Source organism: Salvelinus namaycush, unplaced genomic scaffold, assembly GCF_016432855.1.
Source record: "Salvelinus namaycush isolate Seneca unplaced genomic scaffold, SaNama_1.0 Scaffold1061, whole genome shotgun sequence".
Taxonomy (NCBI): domain Eukaryota; kingdom Metazoa; phylum Chordata; class Actinopteri; order Salmoniformes; family Salmonidae; genus Salvelinus; species Salvelinus namaycush.
In genome coordinates this window covers 33709-51486 of record NW_024057744.1, presented here as the reverse complement: position 1 = coordinate 51486, position 17778 = coordinate 33709, and the positions used below count along the sequence as shown (strand labels likewise).

Here is a 17778-nt window from a genome sequence, read left to right as displayed (position 1 = left end):
GGAGAAGGCCATTCCACTTCTCATTGGTTACTGACATCCAGGGGAAGGCGGGTGCAGTTCGTGTCGTTCCATAGGATAGACAGAGACCTTAAAAAACTGATCTGAAACCAGAGCTTCGCTCTCAGACCTTTCACTGTCTGTCATGGATTTCGCTGTAGAAAGAGTTCTGGGTCACCCACAGACATCATTCCAACTTTGTATGAAACTAGAAAGTGTTTTCTTTCCAATAGAATTAATATATGCATATTGTACGAGCAAGAATTGAGTACTAGGCAGTTTAATTTGGAGACGACAAAATGCTAATTCGGAACAGCACCCCCTGTAGTCGCAAGAAGTTAACTTCTTGCGACTACAGGGGGTGCTGTTCCGAATTAGCATTTTGTCGTCTCCAAATTAAACTGCCTAGTACTCAATTCTTGCTCGTACAATATGCATATTATTAATTCTATTGGAAAGAAAACACTTTCTAGTTTCATACAAAGTTGGAATGATGTCTGTGGGTGACCCAGAACTCTTTCTACAGCGAAATCCATGACAGACAGTGAAAGGTCTGAGAGCGAAGCTCTGGTTTCAGATCAGTTTTTAAGGTCTCTGTCTATCCTATGAACGACACGAACTGCACCCGCCTTCCCCTGGATGTCAGTAACCAATGAGAAGTGGAATGGGCCTTCTCCGTAGCTCTCAGAGGTTATAAAAGACCAAGGAGTGAGAGTAGCCCCCCTTTCGACGCTCGCCCTTACGCAGGAAGGGACCTCCGGACGCCATTTTCACAGGCTCGGTTATCAACTTGAAATGTATCCGTCTGTAATTTAATTCGATATAGGACTTAGAAACATCATAAGGTAGTTAATTTAAACCGTTTTATAGGAAATTATATCCGTTTAGTGCGATTTTGAGGAATTTCTTTGTTGTGCACTCTGAAACTTTGGACACGTTTTGGGGTCCCGTTCGATCGTTAGTGGATATTTCGAAGGACAGAGGACATCTATCGACCAAAAGACGTTTATAACATAGAAGGATACATTGCCCAAGAATATGATGGAAGAACAGCTCATAGTAAGCAATATTTAATATGATAAATGTTGTTCTGCGAAATATTTTAAACGCATATTTCGCCATTTTGTTTGGTGTAGCTTCACTTGGCGAACCCTGTATTGAAAAGTAAGGATAATTTTACAAATGTAAATCAGCGGTTGCATTAAGAACTAATTTGTCTTTCGATTCCTGTCAACCCTGTATTTTTAGTCAAGTATATGATTAGCTTTCAATTAAACTAGATCACTCTGATAGATGACGTCAGACATATTGAGGCTTGATTTCCTAGTATTTTTATTGTGTAACCACGGTTTTGTATGGCTAAATATGCACCTTTTCGAACAAACTGTATATGTATGTTGTAAAATGATGTTACAGGAGTGTCATCGGAAGAATTCTGAGAAGGTTAGTGAAAAAATTAATATCTTTTGGCGATGTTGACGTTATAGCGCTCTTTGGCTGGAATCGATGCTCTGGTAACGTTTGCACATGTAGTATGCTAACTTATCGATTTATTGTGTTTTCGCTGAAAAACGCTTAGAAAATCTGAAATATGGTCTGAAATCACAAGAACTGGGTCTTTCCATTGCTATGCTTTGTCTATTTTTATGAAATGTTTTATGATGAGTAAATTGGTCATACACGTGCTTATGCTACACCTTCGCATCTGCAGTGAAAGATGGTGGACCTAGAGCGGTTTTTGTCAAACCATGAGACATACCTATAATCGGTCTTCTCACAAAAACAGCTGTAGCTTCCGAACCGTTTGACCTACAAATTCGTATGACCACTCTCTGGAAAGGGGAGACCCTCACGAACACAGTGGTATTCTCACTTTTCCTCTACGTCCCCACAAGTGTCAGGGACTCGTCTGAAGTCGGAACCATCTATGTGCCAACTTCTGTTTGTAGAATCCAAAACCTTTGGGCTACAAACTAATGTGATCCCACTTGTCACAATGTTCTCCGCTTTGCCCTACGTTCCCCACAAGTGTCACGGGACTAATCTGAAGGTAACCGGTACCGATTAAAATGATAGATTTTTTTAACCAGGGACCACTCGCAACCTAAGCCATAATCATACACCTATACCAACGATCCGATTGGTCAAAGAATTTTCACTTTCCAGCAAAATTACGGTCAAGATATGAATCGATGTCTCCATGTTTCTAATGAACTGCACATAGCATTGGTGGTATAGTGGTGAGCATAGCTGCCTTCCAAGCAGTTGACCCGGGTTCGATTCCCGGCCAATGCAGAGCATGAGGAATTCATTAATTTTAGGGGCTGGATGTCATTTCAAGTGTATGACAGTTGAATAAATATCCTTGTTGGTGGAAGTCAGATTTGCGCCAACATTCTGCAGGTTTTCTAAATGAATAAATCTTGTGCGACATTGAACCATCTAGTGCATATCACAATAGATTTGTAGTCCATCGCCTAAACCATTCAGCCACCTCGTCCTGCGCCCAAGAGGTGGCAGTTGGCGCACCGACCAGTGGCCCGAGATCTGCCTGTCTGAGATTGTTAAAGCATCTGCAAAAGGGCTCATCCGGGATTTGAACCCGGGACCTCTCGCACCCTAAGCGAGAATCATACCCCTAGACCAACGAGCCTTATACCAAAGTGTTTTTTTTTTTGCTTTCTGCAGCAATGACAGTGAGGATATCAATTGACGTGTCCACGGTGCTTGGAAAGATAGAACCTCATGTGAGTGTTTGTGCTATACTTGTGAGCGTGAATCAACGTAAATGAATGTAAAAAATACCCATTAAAATCGATTCGATTTCAACTAGAAACGTTGAGACGCATCGTATCCGTCTAAATTCTCCATAACTGCTTATGATACACCTTCGCATCTGCAGTGAAAGATGGTGGACCTAGAGCGGTTTTTGTCAAACCATGAGACATACCTATAATCGGTCTTCTCACAAAAACAGCTGTAGCTTCCGAACCGTTTGACCTACAAATTCGTATGACCACTCTCTGGAAAGGGGAGACCCTCACGAACACAGTGGTATTCTCACTTTTCCTCTACGTCCCCCACAAGTGTCAGGGGACTCGTCTGAAGTCGGAACCATCTATGTGCCAACTTCTGTTTGTAGAATCCAAAACCTTTGGGCTACAAACTAATGTGATCCCACTTGTCACAATGTTCTCCGCTTTGCCCTACGTTCCCCACAAGTGTCACGGGACTAATCTGAAGGTACCCGGTACCGATTAAAATGATAGATTTTTTAACCAGGGACCACTCGCAACCTAAGCCATAATCATACACCTATACCAACGATCCGATTGGTCAAAGAATTTTCACTTTCCAGCAAAATTACGGTCAAGATATGAATCGATGTCTCCATGTTTCTAATGAACTGCACATAGCATTGGTGGTATAGTGGTGAGCATAGCTGCCTTCCAAGCAGTTGACCCGGGTTCGATTCCCGGCCAATGCAGAGCATGAGGAATTCATTAATTTTAGGGGCTGGATGTCATTTCAAGTGTATGACAGTTGAATAAATATCCTTGTTGGTGGAAGTCAGATTTGCGCCAACATTCTGCAGGTTTTCTAAATGAATAAATCTTGTGCGACATTGAACCATCTAGTGCATATCACAATAGATTTGTAGTCCATCGCCTAAACCATTCAGCCACCTCGTCCTGCGCCCAAGAGGTGGCAGTTGGCGCACCGACCAGTGGCCCGAGATCTGCCTGTCTGAGATTGTTAAAGCATCTGCAAAAGGGCTCATCCGGGATTTGAACCCGGGACCTCTCGCACCCTAAGCGAGAATCATACCCCTAGACCAACGAGCCTTATACCAAAGTGTTTTTTTTTTTGCTTTCTGCAGCAATGACAGTGAGGATATCAATTGACGTGTCCACGGTGCTTGGAAAGATAGAACCTCATGTGAGTGTTTGTGCTATACTTGTGAGCGTGAATCAACGTAAATGAATGTAAAAAATACCCATTAAAATCGATTCGATTTCAACTAGAAACGTTGAGACGCATCGTATCCGTCTAAATTCTCCATAACTGCTTATGATACACCTTCGCATCTGCAGTGAAAGATGGTGGACCTAGAGCGGTTTTTGTCAAACCATGAGACATACCTATAATCGGTCTTCTCACAAAAACAGCTGTAGCTTCCGAACCGTTTGACCTACAAATTCGTATGACCACTCTCTGGAAAGGGGAGACCCTCACGAACACAGTGGTATTCTCACTTTTCCTCTACGTCCCCCACAAGTGTCAGGGGACTCGTCTGAAGTCGGAACCATCTATGTGCCAACTTCTGTTTGTAGAATCCAAAACCTTTGGGCTACAAACTAATGTGATCCCACTTGTCACAATGTTCTCCGCTTTGCCCTACGTTCCCCACAAGTGTCACGGGACTAATCTGAAGGTACCCGGTACCGATTAAAATGATAGATTTTTTAACCAGGGACCACTCGCAACCTAAGCCATAATCATACACCTATACCAACGATCCGATTGGTCAAAGAATTTTCACTTTCCAGCAAAATTACGGTCAAGATATGAATCGATGTCTCCATGTTTCTAATGAACTGCACATAGCATTGGTGGTATAGTGGTGAGCATAGCTGCCTTCCAAGCAGTTGACCCGGGTTCGATTCCCGGCCAATGCAGAGCATGAGGAATTCATTAATTTTAGGGGCTGGATGTCATTTCAAGTGTATGACAGTTGAATAAATATCCTTGTTGGTGGAAGTCAGATTTGCGCCAACATTCTGCAGGTTTTCTAAATGAATAAATCTTGTGCGACATTGAACCATCTAGTGCATATCACAATAGATTTGTAGTCCATCGCCTAAACCATTCAGCCACCTCGTCCTGCGCCCAAGAGGTGGCAGTTGGCGCACCGACCAGTGGCCCGAGATCTGCCTGTCTGAGATTGTTAAAGCATCTGCAAAAGGGCTCATCCGGGATTTGAACCCGGGACCTCTCGCACCCTAAGCGAGAATCATACCCCTAGACCAACGAGCCTTATACCAAAGTGTTTTTTTTTTTGCTTTCTGCAGCAATGACAGTGAGGATATCAATTGACGTGTCCACGGTGCTTGGAAAGATAGAACCTCATGTGAGTGTTTGTGCTATACTTGTGAGCGTGAATCAACGTAAATGAATGTAAAAAATACCCATTAAAATCGATTCGATTTCAACTAGAAACGTTGAGACGCATCGTATCCGTCTAAATTCTCCATAACTGCTTATGATACACCTTCGCATCTGCAGTGAAAGATGGTGGACCTAGAGCGGTTTTTGTCAAACCATGAGACATACCTATAATCGGTCTTCTCACAAAAACAGCTGTAGCTTCCGAACCGTTTGACCTACAAATTCGTATGACCACTCTCTGGAAAGGGGAGACCCTCACGAACACAGTGGTATTCTCACTTTTCCTCTACGTCCCCCACAAGTGTCAGGGGACTCGTCTGAAGTCGGAACCATCTATGTGCCAACTTCTGTTTGTAGAATCCAAAACCTTTGGGCTACAAACTAATGTGATCCCACTTGTCACAATGTTCTCCGCTTTGCCCTACGTTCCCCACAAGTGTCACGGGACTAATCTGAAGGTACCCGGTACCGATTAAAATGATAGATTTTTTAACCAGGGACCACTCGCAACCTAAGCCATAATCATACACCTATACCAACGATCCGATTGGTCAAAGAATTTTCACTTTCCAGCAAAATTACGGTCAAGATATGAATCGATGTCTCCATGTTTCTAATGAACTGCACATAGCATTGGTGGTATAGTGGTGAGCATAGCTGCCTTCCAAGCAGTTGACCCGGGTTCGATTCCCGGCCAATGCAGAGCATGAGGAATTCATTAATTTTAGGGGCTGGATGTCATTTCAAGTGTATGACAGTTGAATAAATATCCTTGTTGGTGGAAGTCAGATTTGCGCCAACATTCTGCAGGTTTTCTAAATGAATAAATCTTGTGCGACATTGAACCATCTAGTGCAGTGCATATCACAATAGATTTGTAGTCCATCGCCTAAACCATTCAGCCACCTCGTCCTGCGCCCAAGAGGTGGCAGTTGGCGCACCGACCAGTGGCCCGAGATCTGCCTGTCTGAGATTGTTAAAGCATCTGCAAAAGGGCTCATCCGGGATTTGAACCCGGGACCTCTCGCACCCTAAGCGAGAATCATACCCCTAGACCAACGAGCCTTATACCAAAGTGTTTTTTTTTTTGCTTTCTGCAGCAATGACAGTGAGGATATCAATTGACGTGTCCACGGTGCTTGGAAAGATAGAACCTCATGTGAGTGTTTGTGCTATACTTGTGAGCGTGAATCAACGTAAATGAATGTAAAAAATACCCATTAAAATCGATTCGATTTCAACTAGAAACGTTGAGACGCATCGTATCCGTCTAAATTCTCCATAACTGCTTATGATACACCTTCGCATCTGCAGTGAAAGATGGTGGACCTAGAGCGGTTTTTGTCAAACCATGAGACATACCTATAATCGGTCTTCTCACAAAAACAGCTGTAGCTTCCGAACCGTTTGACCTACAAATTCGTATGACCACTCTCTGGAAAGGGGAGACCCTCACGAACACAGTGGTATTCTCACTTTTCCTCTACGTCCCCCACAAGTGTCAGGGGACTCGTCTGAAGTCGGAACCATCTATGTGCCAACTTCTGTTTGTAGAATCCAAAACCTTTGGGCTACAAACTAATGTGATCCCACTTGTCACAATGTTCTCCGCTTTGCCCTACGTTCCCCACAAGTGTCACGGGACTAATCTGAAGGTACCCGGTACCGATTAAAATGATAGATTTTTTAACCAGGGACCACTCGCAACCTAAGCCATAATCATACACCTATACCAACGATCCGATTGGTCAAAGAATTTTCACTTTCCAGCAAAATTACGGTCAAGATATGAATCGATGTCTCCATGTTTCTAATGAACTGCACATAGCATTGGTGGTATAGTGGTGAGCATAGCTGCCTTCCAAGCAGTTGACCCGGGTTCGATTCCCGGCCAATGCAGAGCATGAGGAATTCATTAATTTTAGGGGCTGGATGTCATTTCAAGTGTATGACAGTTGAATAAATATCCTTGTTGGTGGAAGTCAGATTTGCGCCAACATTCTGCAGGTTTTCTAAATGAATAAATCTTGTGCGACATTGAACCATCTAGTGCATATCACAATAGATTTGTAGTCCATCGCCTAAACCATTCAGCCACCTCGTCCTGCGCCCAAGAGGTGGCAGTTGGCGCACCGACCAGTGGCCCGAGATCTGCCTGTCTGAGATTGTTAAAGCATCTGCAAAAGGGCTCATCCGGGATTTGAACCCGGGACCTCTCGCACCCTAAGCGAGAATCATACCCCTAGACCAACGAGCCTTATACCAAAGTGTTTTTTTTTTTGCTTTCTGCAGCAATGACAGTGAGGATATCAATTGACGTGTCCACGGTGCTTGGAAAGATAGAACCTCATGTGAGTGTTTGTGCTATACTTGTGAGCGTGAATCAACGTAAATGAATGTAAAAAATACCCATTAAAATCGATTCGATTTCAACTAGAAACGTTGAGACGCATCGTATCCGTCTAAATTCTCCATAACTGCTTATGATACACCTTCGCATCTGCAGTGAAAGATGGTGGACCTAGAGCGGTTTTTGTCAAACCATGAGACATACCTATAATCGGTCTTCTCACAAAAACAGCTGTAGCTTCCGAACCGTTTGACCTACAAATTCGTATGACCACTCTCTGGAAAGGGGAGACCCTCACGAACACAGTGGTATTCTCACTTTTCCTCTACGTCCCCCACAAGTGTCAGGGGACTCGTCTGAAGTCGGAACCATCTATGTGCCAACTTCTGTTTGTAGAATCCAAAACCTTTGGGCTACAAACTAATGTGATCCCACTTGTCACAATGTTCTCCGCTTTGCCCTACGTTCCCCACAAGTGTCACGGGACTAATCTGAAGGTACCCGGTACCGATTAAAATGATAGATTTTTTAACCAGGGACCACTCGCAACCTAAGCCATAATCATACACCTATACCAACGATCCGATTGGTCAAAGAATTTTCACTTTCCAGCAAAATTACGGTCAAGATATGAATCGATGTCTCCATGTTTCTAATGAACTGCACATAGCATTGGTGGTATAGTGGTGAGCATAGCTGCCTTCCAAGCAGTTGACCCGGGTTCGATTCCCGGCCAATGCAGAGCATGAGGAATTCATTAATTTTAGGGGCTGGATGTCATTTCAAGTGTATGACAGTTGAATAAATATCCTTGTTGGTGGAAGTCAGATTTGCGCCAACATTCTGCAGGTTTTCTAAATGAATAAATCTTGTGCGACATTGAACCATCTAGTGCATATCACAATAGATTTGTAGTCCATCGCCTAAACCATTCAGCCACCTCGTCCTGCGCCCAAGAGGTGGCAGTTGGCGCACCGACCAGTGGCCCGAGATCTGCCTGTCTGAGATTGTTAAAGCATCTGCAAAAGGGCTCATCCGGGATTTGAACCCGGGACCTCTCGCACCCTAAGCGAGAATCATACCCCTAGACCAACGAGCCTTATACCAAAGTGTTTTTTTTTTTGCTTTCTGCAGCAATGACAGTGAGGATATCAATTGACGTGTCCACGGTGCTTGGAAAGATAGAACCTCATGTGAGTGTTTGTGCTATACTTGTGAGCGTGAATCAACGTAAATGAATGTAAAAAATACCCATTAAAATCGATTCGATTTCAACTAGAAACGTTGAGACGCATCGTATCCGTCTAAATTCTCCATAACTGCTTATGATACACCTTCGCATCTGCAGTGAAAGATGGTGGACCTAGAGCGGTTTTTGTCAAACCATGAGACATACCTATAATCGGTCTTCTCACAAAAACAGCTGTAGCTTCCGAACCGTTTGACCTACAAATTCGTATGACCACTCTCTGGAAAGGGGAGACCCTCACGAACACAGTGGTATTCTCACTTTTCCTCTACGTCCCCCACAAGTGTCAGGGGACTCGTCTGAAGTCGGAACCATCTATGTGCCAACTTCTGTTTGTAGAATCCAAAACCTTTGGGCTACAAACTAATGTGATCCCACTTGTCACAATGTTCTCCGCTTTGCCCTACGTTCCCCACAAGTGTCACGGGACTAATCTGAAGGTACCCGGTACCGATTAAAATGATAGATTTTTTAACCAGGGACCACTCGCAACCTAAGCCATAATCATACACCTATACCAACGATCCGATTGGTCAAAGAATTTTCACTTTCCAGCAAAATTACGGTCAAGATATGAATCGATGTCTCCATGTTTCTAATGAACTGCACATAGCATTGGTGGTATAGTGGTGAGCATAGCTGCCTTCCAAGCAGTTGACCCGGGTTCGATTCCCGGCCAATGCAGAGCATGAGGAATTCATTAATTTTAGGGGCTGGATGTCATTTCAAGTGTATGACAGTTGAATAAATATCCTTGTTGGTGGAAGTCAGATTTGCGCCAACATTCTGCAGGTTTTCTAAATGAATAAATCTTGTGCGACATTGAACCATCTAGTGCATATCACAATAGATTTGTAGTCCATCGCCTAAACCATTCAGCCACCTCGTCCTGCGCCCAAGAGGTGGCAGTTGGCGCACCGACCAGTGGCCCGAGATCTGCCTGTCTGAGATTGTTAAAGCATCTGCAAAAGGGCTCATCCGGGATTTGAACCCGGGACCTCTCGCACCCTAAGCGAGAATCATACCCCTAGACCAACGAGCCTTATACCAAAGTGTTTTTTTTTTTGCTTTCTGCAGCAATGACAGTGAGGATATCAATTGACGTGTCCACGGTGCTTGGAAAGATAGAACCTCATGTGAGTGTTTGTGCTATACTTGTGAGCGTGAATCAACGTAAATGAATGTAAAAAATACCCATTAAAATCGATTCGATTTCAACTAGAAACGTTGAGACGCATCGTATCCGTCTAAATTCTCCATAACTGCTTATGATACACCTTCGCATCTGCAGTGAAAGATGGTGGACCTAGAGCGGTTTTTGTCAAACCATGAGACATACCTATAATCGGTCTTCTCACAAAAACAGCTGTAGCTTCCGAACCGTTTGACCTACAAATTCGTATGACCACTCTCTGGAAAGGGGAGACCCTCACGAACACAGTGGTATTCTCACTTTTCCTCTACGTCCCCCACAAGTGTCAGGGGACTCGTCTGAAGTCGGAACCATCTATGTGCCAACTTCTGTTTGTAGAATCCAAAACCTTTGGGCTACAAACTAATGTGATCCCACTTGTCACAATGTTCTCCGCTTTGCCCTACGTTCCCCACAAGTGTCACGGGACTAATCTGAAGGTACCCGGTACCGATTAAAATGATAGATTTTTTAACCAGGGACCACTCGCAACCTAAGCCATAATCATACACCTATACCAACGATCCGATTGGTCAAAGAATTTTCACTTTCCAGCAAAATTACGGTCAAGATATGAATCGATGTCTCCATGTTTCTAATGAACTGCACATAGCATTGGTGGTATAGTGGTGAGCATAGCTGCCTTCCAAGCAGTTGACCCGGGTTCGATTCCCGGCCAATGCAGAGCATGAGGAATTCATTAATTTTAGGGGCTGGATGTCATTTCAAGTGTATGACAGTTGAATAAATATCCTTGTTGGTGGAAGTCAGATTTGCGCCAACATTCTGCAGGTTTTCTAAATGAATAAATCTTGTGCGACATTGAACCATCTAGTGCATATCACAATAGATTTGTAGTCCATCGCCTAAACCATTCAGCCACCTCGTCCTGCGCCCAAGAGGTGGCAGTTGGCGCACCGACCAGTGGCCCGAGATCTGCCTGTCTGAGATTGTTAAAGCATCTGCAAAAGGGCTCATCCGGGATTTGAACCCGGGACCTCTCGCACCCTAAGCGAGAATCATACCCCTAGACCAACGAGCCTTATACCAAAGTGTTTTTTTTTTGCTTTCTGCAGCAATGACAGTGAGGATATCAATTGACGTGTCCACGGTGCTTGGAAAGATAGAACCTCATGTGAGTGTTTGTGCTATACTTGTGAGCGTGAATCAACGTAAATGAATGTAAAAAATACCCATTAAAATCGATTCGATTTCAACTAGAAACGTTGAGACGCATCGTATCCGTCTAAATTCTCCATAACTGCTTATGATACACCTTCGCATCTGCAGTGAAAGATGGTGGACCTAGAGCGGTTTTTGTCAAACCATGAGACATACCTATAATCGGTCTTCTCACAAAAACAGCTGTAGCTTCCGAACCGTTTGACCTACAAATTCGTATGACCACTCTCTGGAAAGGGGAGACCCTCACGAACACAGTGGTATTCTCACTTTTCCTCTACGTCCCCCACAAGTGTCAGGGGACTCGTCTGAAGTCGGAACCATCTATGTGCCAACTTCTGTTTGTAGAATCCAAAACCTTTGGGCTACAAACTAATGTGATCCCACTTGTCACAATGTTCTCCGCTTTGCCCTACGTTCCCCACAAGTGTCACGGGACTAATCTGAAGGTACCCGGTACCGATTAAAATGATAGATTTTTTAACCAGGGACCACTCGCAACCTAAGCCATAATCATACACCTATACCAACGATCCGATTGGTCAAAGAATTTTCACTTTCCAGCAAAATTACGGTCAAGATATGAATCGATGTCTCCATGTTTCTAATGAACTGCACATAGCATTGGTGGTATAGTGGTGAGCATAGCTGCCTTCCAAGCAGTTGACCCGGGTTCGATTCCCGGCCAATGCAGAGCATGAGGAATTCATTAATTTTAGGGGCTGGATGTCATTTCAAGTGTATGACAGTTGAATAAATATCCTTGTTGGTGGAAGTCAGATTTGCGCCAACATTCTGCAGGTTTTCTAAATGAATAAATCTTGTGCGACATTGAACCATCTAGTGCATATCACAATAGATTTGTAGTCCATCGCCTAAACCATTCAGCCACCTCGTCCTGCGCCCAAGAGGTGGCAGTTGGCGCACCGACCAGTGGCCCGAGATCTGCCTGTCTGAGATTGTTAAAGCATCTGCAAAAGGGCTCATCCGGGATTTGAACCCGGGACCTCTCGCACCCTAAGCGAGAATCATACCCCTAGACCAACGAGCCTTATACCAAAGTGTTTTTTTTTTGCTTTCTGCAGCAATGACAGTGAGGATATCAATTGACGTGTCCACGGTGCTTGGAAAGATAGAACCTCATGTGAGTGTTTGTGCTATACTTGTGAGCGTGAATCAACGTAAATGAATGTAAAAAATACCCATTAAAATCGATTCGATTTCAACTAGAAACGTTGAGACGCATCGTATCCGTCTAAATTCTCCATAACTGCTTATGATACACCTTCGCATCTGCAGTGAAAGATGGTGGACCTAGAGCGGTTTTTGTCAAACCATGAGACATACCTATAATCGGTCTTCTCACAAAAACAGCTGTAGCTTCCGAACCGTTTGACCTACAAATTCGTATGACCACTCTCTGGAAAGGGGAGACCCTCACGAACACAGTGGTATTCTCACTTTTCCTCTACGTCCCCCACAAGTGTCAGGGGACTCGTCTGAAGTCGGAACCATCTATGTGCCAACTTCTGTTTGTAGAATCCAAAACCTTTGGGCTACAAACTAATGTGATCCCACTTGTCACAATGTTCTCCGCTTTGCCCTACGTTCCCCACAAGTGTCACGGGACTAATCTGAAGGTACCCGGTACCGATTAAAATGATAGATTTTTTAACCAGGGACCACTCGCAACCTAAGCCATAATCATACACCTATACCAACGATCCGATTGGTCAAAGAATTTTCACTTTCCAGCAAAATTACGGTCAAGATATGAATCGATGTCTCCATGTTTCTAATGAACTGCACATAGCATTGGTGGTATAGTGGTGAGCATAGCTGCCTTCCAAGCAGTTGACCCGGGTTCGATTCCCGGCCAATGCAGAGCATGAGGAATTCATTAATTTTAGGGGCTGGATGTCATTTCAAGTGTATGACAGTTGAATAAATATCCTTGTTGGTGGAAGTCAGATTTGCGCCAACATTCTGCAGGTTTTCTAAATGAATAAATCTTGTGCGACATTGAACCATCTAGTGCATATCACAATAGATTTGTAGTCCATCGCCTAAACCATTCAGCCACCTCGTCCTGCGCCCAAGAGGTGGCAGTTGGCGCACCGACCAGTGGCCCGAGATCTGCCTGTCTGAGATTGTTAAAGCATCTGCAAAAGGGCTCATCCGGGATTTGAACCCGGGACCTCTCGCACCCTAAGCGAGAATCATACCCCTAGACCAACGAGCCTTATACCAAAGTGTTTTTTTTTTTGCTTTCTGCAGCAATGACAGTGAGGATATCAATTGACGTGTCCACGGTGCTTGGAAAGATAGAACCTCATGTGAGTGTTTGTGCTATACTTGTGAGCGTGAATCAACGTAAATGAATGTAAAAAATACCCATTAAAATCGATTCGATTTCAACTAGAAACGTTGAGACGCATCGTATCCGTCTAAATTCTCCATAACTGCTTATGATACACCTTCGCATCTGCAGTGAAAGATGGTGGACCTAGAGCGGTTTTTGTCAAACCATGAGACATACCTATAATCGGTCTTCTCACAAAAACAGCTGTAGCTTCCGAACCGTTTGACCTACAAATTCGTATGACCACTCTCTGGAAAGGGGAGACCCTCACGAACACAGTGGTATTCTCACTTTTCCTCTACGTCCCCCACAAGTGTCAGGGGACTCGTCTGAAGTCGGAACCATCTATGTGCCAACTTCTGTTTGTAGAATCCAAAACCTTTGGGCTACAAACTAATGTGATCCCACTTGTCACAATGTTCTCCGCTTTGCCCTACGTTCCCCACAAGTGTCACGGGACTAATCTGAAGGTACCCGGTACCGATTAAAATGATAGATTTTTTAACCAGGGACCACTCGCAACCTAAGCCATAATCATACACCTATACCAACGATCCGATTGGTCAAAGAATTTTCACTTTCCAGCAAAATTACGGTCAAGATATGAATCGATGTCTCCATGTTTCTAATGAACTGCACATAGCATTGGTGGTATAGTGGTGAGCATAGCTGCCTTCCAAGCAGTTGACCCGGGTTCGATTCCCGGCCAATGCAGAGCATGAGGAATTCATTAATTTTAGGGGCTGGATGTCATTTCAAGTGTATGACAGTTGAATAAATATCCTTGTTGGTGGAAGTCAGATTTGCGCCAACATTCTGCAGGTTTTCTAAATGAATAAATCTTGTGCGACATTGAACCATCTAGTGCATATCACAATAGATTTGTAGTCCATCGCCTAAACCATTCAGCCACCTCGTCCTGCGCCCAAGAGGTGGCAGTTGGCGCACCGACCAGTGGCCCGAGATCTGCCTGTCTGAGATTGTTAAAGCATCTGCAAAAGGGCTCATCCGGGATTTGAACCCGGGACCTCTCGCACCCTAAGCGAGAATCATACCCCTAGACCAACGAGCCTTATACCAAAGTGTTTTTTTTTTTGCTTTCTGCAGCAATGACAGTGAGGATATCAATTGACGTGTCCACGGTGCTTGGAAAGATAGAACCTCATGTGAGTGTTTGTGCTATACTTGTGAGCGTGAATCAACGTAAATGAATGTAAAAAATACCCATTAAAATCGATTCGATTTCAACTAGAAACGTTGAGACGCATCGTATCCGTCTAAATTCTCCATAACTGCTTATGATACACCTTCGCATCTGCAGTGAAAGATGGTGGACCTAGAGCGGTTTTTGTCAAACCATGAGACATACCTATAATCGGTCTTCTCACAAAAACAGCTGTAGCTTCCGAACCGTTTGACCTACAAATTCGTATGACCACTCTCTGGAAAGGGGAGACCCTCACGAACACAGTGGTATTCTCACTTTTCCTCTACGTCCCCCACAAGTGTCAGGGGACTCGTCTGAAGTCGGAACCATCTATGTGCCAACTTCTGTTTGTAGAATCCAAAACCTTTGGGCTACAAACTAATGTGATCCCACTTGTCACAATGTTCTCCGCTTTGCCCTACGTTCCCCACAAGTGTCACGGGACTAATCTGAAGGTACCCGGTACCGATTAAATATCCTTGTTGGTGGAAGTCAGGATTTGCGCCAACATTCTGCAGGTTTTCTAAATGAATAAATCTTGTGCGACATTGAACCATCTAGTGCATATCAAAATAGATTTGTAGTCCATCGCCTAAACCATTCAGCCACCTCGTCCTGCGCCCAAGAGGTGGCAGTTGGCGCACCGACCAGTGGCCCGAGATCTGCCTGTCTGAGATTGTTAAGCATCTGCAAAAGGCTCATCCGGGATTTGAACCCGGGACCTCTCGCACCTAAGCGAGAATCATACCCCTAGACACAACGAGCCTTATACCAAAGTACGTTTTTTTTTGCTTTCTGCAGCAATGACAGTGAGGATATCAGATTGACGGGTCCACGGTGCTTGGAAAGATAGAACCTCATGTGAGTGTTTGTGCTATACTTGTGAGCGTAGATCATATACTTGACTAAAAAATACAGGGTTGACAGGAATCGAAAGACAAATTAGTTCTTAATGCAATCGCTGATTTACATTTCTAAAATTATCCTTACTGTGCAATACAGGGTTCGCCAAGCGAAGGATAGAAAACAAGATGGCGAAATATGCGTTTAAAATATTTCGACAGAACAACGATTTATCATATTAAATATTACTTACTATGAGGTGATTTTCCATCAGATTCTTGGGCAATGTATTCTTTCTTGGTTCTAATCTTCTTTTGGTCGAAAGATGTCCTTTGTCCGTCGAAATGCCCGCTAACGTTCGACCGGGACCCCGAAACGTGCCCGGTGCTTCACATAGAAATGCATCAAAATCGCACTAAACGGATATAAATTGCTATAAAACGGTTTAAATTAACTACCTTATGATGTTTCTAACTCCTATATCGAATTAAATTACAGACGGATACATTTCACGTTGATAACCGAGCCTCTGAAAATGGCATCCGGAGGTCTAATTTGAAGGTACCGGTACCGATTAAAATGATAGATTTTTTAACCAGGGACCACTCGCAACCTAAGCCATAATCATACACCTATACCAACGATCCGATTGGTCAAAGAATTTTCACTTCACTTTCCAGCAAAATTACGGTCAAGATATGAATCGATGTCTCCATGTTTCTAATGAACTGCACATAGCATTGGTGGTATAGTGGTGAGCATAGCTGCCTTCCAAGCAGTTGACCCGGGTTCGATTCCCGGCCAATGCAGAGCATGAGGAATTCATTAATTTTAGGGGCTGGATGTCATTTCAAGTGTATGACAGTTGAATAAATATCCTTGTTGGTGGAAGTCAGATTTGCGCCAACATTCTGCAGGTTTTCTAAATGAATAAATCTTGTGCGACATTGAACCATCTAGTGCATATCACAATAGATTTGTAGTCCATCGCCTAAACCATTCAGCCACCTCGTCCTGCGCCCAAGAGGTGGCAGTTGGCGCACCGACCAGTGGCCCGAGATCTGCCTGTCTGAGATTGTTAAAGCATCTGCAAAAGGGCTCATCCGGGATTTGAACCCGGGACCTCTCGCACCCTAAGCGAGAATCATACCCCTAGACCAACGAGCCTTATACCAAAGTGTTTTTTTTTTTGCTTTCTGCAGCAATGACAGTGAGGATATCAATTGACGTGTCCACGGTGCTTGGAAAGATAGAACCTCATGTGAGTGTTTGTGCTATACTTGTGAGCGTGAATCAACGTAAATGAATGTAAAAAATACCCATTAAAATCGATTCGATTTCAATCTAGAAACGTTGAGACGCATCGTATCCGTCTAAATTCTCCATAACTGCTTATGATACACCTTCGCATCTGCAGTGAAAGATGGTGGACCTAGAGCGGTTTTTGTCAAACCATGAGACATACCTATAATCGGTCTTCTCACAAAAACAGCTGTAGCTTCCGAACCGTTTGACCTACAAATTCGTATGACCACTCTCTGGAAAGGGGAGACCCTCACGAACACAGTGGTATTCTCACTTTTCCTCTACGTCCCCCACAAGTGTCAGGGGACTCGTCTGAAGTCGGAACCATCTATGTGCCAACTTCTGTTTGTAGAATCCAAAACCTTTGGGCTACAAACTAATGTGATCCCACTTGTCACAATGTTCTCCGCTTTGCCCTACGTTCCCCACAAGTGTCACGGGACTAATCTGAAGGTACCCGGTACCGATTAAAATGATAGATTTTTTAACCAGGGACCACTCGCAACCTAAGCCATAATCATACACCTATACCAACGATCCGATTGGTCAAAGAATTTTCACTTTCCAGCAAAATTACGGTCAAGATATGAATCGATGTCTCCATGTTTCTAATGAACTGCACATAGCATTGGTGGTATAGTGGTGAGCATAGCTGCCTTCCAAGCAGTTGACCCGGGTTCGATTCCCGGCCAATGCAGAGCATGAGGAATTCATTAATTTTAGGGGCTGGATGTCATTTCAAGTGTATGACAGTTGAATAAATATCCTTGTTGGTGGAAGTCAGATTTGCGCCAACATTCTGCAGGTTTTCTAAATGAATAAATCTTGTGCGACATTGAACCATCTAGTGCGGCATATCACAATAGATTTGTAGTCCATCGCCTAAACCATTCAGCCACCTCGTCCTGCGCCCAAGAGGTGG

The 17778-nt window shown here is 44.0% G+C and overlaps 25 non-coding genes across 25 annotated transcripts; 13 read left to right on the top strand and 12 right to left on the bottom strand.

The window, feature by feature from the left end:
• Nucleotides 1-2220: 2220 nt before the first annotated feature.
• On the top strand, nt 2221-2292 carry trnag-ucc. Its single transcript has one exon. It is a non-coding gene; the product is annotated as a tRNA-Gly (tRNA).
• Nucleotides 2293-2578: 286 nt separating this feature from the next.
• trnap-agg lies at nt 2579-2650 on the bottom strand. The gene has a single exon. It is a non-coding gene; the product is annotated as a tRNA-Pro (tRNA).
• A 762-nt stretch (nt 2651-3412) lies between these two features.
• Nucleotides 3413-3484, top strand: trnag-ucc. Its single transcript has one exon. It is a non-coding gene; the product is annotated as a tRNA-Gly (tRNA).
• A 286-nt stretch (nt 3485-3770) lies between these two features.
• On the bottom strand, nt 3771-3842 carry trnap-agg. The gene has a single exon. It is a non-coding gene; the product is annotated as a tRNA-Pro (tRNA).
• Nucleotides 3843-4604: 762 nt separating this feature from the next.
• On the top strand, nt 4605-4676 carry trnag-ucc. The gene has a single exon. It is a non-coding gene; the product is annotated as a tRNA-Gly (tRNA).
• Nucleotides 4677-4962: 286 nt separating this feature from the next.
• trnap-agg lies at nt 4963-5034 on the bottom strand. Its single transcript has one exon. It is a non-coding gene; the product is annotated as a tRNA-Pro (tRNA).
• A 762-nt stretch (nt 5035-5796) lies between these two features.
• Nucleotides 5797-5868, top strand: trnag-ucc. The gene has a single exon. It is a non-coding gene; the product is annotated as a tRNA-Gly (tRNA).
• Nucleotides 5869-6159: 291 nt separating this feature from the next.
• On the bottom strand, nt 6160-6231 carry trnap-agg. Its single transcript has one exon. It is a non-coding gene; the product is annotated as a tRNA-Pro (tRNA).
• A 762-nt stretch (nt 6232-6993) lies between these two features.
• trnag-ucc lies at nt 6994-7065 on the top strand. Its single transcript has one exon. It is a non-coding gene; the product is annotated as a tRNA-Gly (tRNA).
• A 286-nt stretch (nt 7066-7351) lies between these two features.
• Nucleotides 7352-7423, bottom strand: trnap-agg. The gene has a single exon. It is a non-coding gene; the product is annotated as a tRNA-Pro (tRNA).
• A 762-nt stretch (nt 7424-8185) lies between these two features.
• trnag-ucc lies at nt 8186-8257 on the top strand. Its single transcript has one exon. It is a non-coding gene; the product is annotated as a tRNA-Gly (tRNA).
• Nucleotides 8258-8543: 286 nt separating this feature from the next.
• Nucleotides 8544-8615, bottom strand: trnap-agg. Its single transcript has one exon. It is a non-coding gene; the product is annotated as a tRNA-Pro (tRNA).
• Nucleotides 8616-9377: 762 nt separating this feature from the next.
• trnag-ucc lies at nt 9378-9449 on the top strand. Its single transcript has one exon. It is a non-coding gene; the product is annotated as a tRNA-Gly (tRNA).
• A 286-nt stretch (nt 9450-9735) lies between these two features.
• trnap-agg lies at nt 9736-9807 on the bottom strand. The gene has a single exon. It is a non-coding gene; the product is annotated as a tRNA-Pro (tRNA).
• A 762-nt stretch (nt 9808-10569) lies between these two features.
• On the top strand, nt 10570-10641 carry trnag-ucc. Its single transcript has one exon. It is a non-coding gene; the product is annotated as a tRNA-Gly (tRNA).
• Nucleotides 10642-10927: 286 nt separating this feature from the next.
• On the bottom strand, nt 10928-10999 carry trnap-agg. The gene has a single exon. It is a non-coding gene; the product is annotated as a tRNA-Pro (tRNA).
• A 761-nt stretch (nt 11000-11760) lies between these two features.
• On the top strand, nt 11761-11832 carry trnag-ucc. Its single transcript has one exon. It is a non-coding gene; the product is annotated as a tRNA-Gly (tRNA).
• A 286-nt stretch (nt 11833-12118) lies between these two features.
• Nucleotides 12119-12190, bottom strand: trnap-agg. The gene has a single exon. It is a non-coding gene; the product is annotated as a tRNA-Pro (tRNA).
• Nucleotides 12191-12951: 761 nt separating this feature from the next.
• On the top strand, nt 12952-13023 carry trnag-ucc. The gene has a single exon. It is a non-coding gene; the product is annotated as a tRNA-Gly (tRNA).
• A 286-nt stretch (nt 13024-13309) lies between these two features.
• trnap-agg lies at nt 13310-13381 on the bottom strand. Its single transcript has one exon. It is a non-coding gene; the product is annotated as a tRNA-Pro (tRNA).
• Nucleotides 13382-14143: 762 nt separating this feature from the next.
• trnag-ucc lies at nt 14144-14215 on the top strand. Its single transcript has one exon. It is a non-coding gene; the product is annotated as a tRNA-Gly (tRNA).
• A 286-nt stretch (nt 14216-14501) lies between these two features.
• Nucleotides 14502-14573, bottom strand: trnap-agg. Its single transcript has one exon. It is a non-coding gene; the product is annotated as a tRNA-Pro (tRNA).
• Nucleotides 14574-16288: 1715 nt separating this feature from the next.
• trnag-ucc lies at nt 16289-16360 on the top strand. The gene has a single exon. It is a non-coding gene; the product is annotated as a tRNA-Gly (tRNA).
• Nucleotides 16361-16646: 286 nt separating this feature from the next.
• On the bottom strand, nt 16647-16718 carry trnap-agg. The gene has a single exon. It is a non-coding gene; the product is annotated as a tRNA-Pro (tRNA).
• Nucleotides 16719-17481: 763 nt separating this feature from the next.
• trnag-ucc lies at nt 17482-17553 on the top strand. The gene has a single exon. It is a non-coding gene; the product is annotated as a tRNA-Gly (tRNA).
• Nucleotides 17554-17778: the final 225 nt, after the last annotated feature.